This window comes from Corvus brachyrhynchos, unplaced genomic scaffold (assembly GCF_000691975.1).
Source record: "Corvus brachyrhynchos isolate BGI_N302 unplaced genomic scaffold, ASM69197v1 scaffold875, whole genome shotgun sequence".
Classification (NCBI taxonomy): Eukaryota; Metazoa; Chordata; class Aves; order Passeriformes; family Corvidae; genus Corvus; species Corvus brachyrhynchos.
In genome coordinates, this window is record NW_008238107.1 from 57,052 (window position 1) to 57,470 (window position 419).

Genomic DNA, 419 nt, shown 5'->3' on the forward strand with positions numbered 1-419 from the left:
CCCCCGTGACCTGAATGTGTCCCCCCATGGCCCCCGTGTCCCTCATGCTGCCCCATGTCCCCACAACCCCTCCCCCCCAATAGTGTCCCCTCGGTGTCCCCTGTCCCCCGTGTCCCCTGTGCCCTACCGTGTCCCCATAATCCCGTGGCCCCCAGTCGTGTTCCCCCATGTCCCCTGTGTGCCCCTATGTCCCCCCAGTTGGGTTTCCTCAAGTCCCCTGTCCCCAATGTCCCCGCACATCCCCATATGCCCCATGTACTCCATGTCCCCGGCATCCCCTGTGTCCCCTGTGCCCCGCCATGTCCCTGTGTCCCCCCAACCCCCCAGCTGTGTTCCTCATGTTCCCCATCTCCAATTTCCTCCGTGTCTGCTCCATGTCTCCCGTGTCCCCTGTGCCCCACCCCCTCCCCTGTACTCTC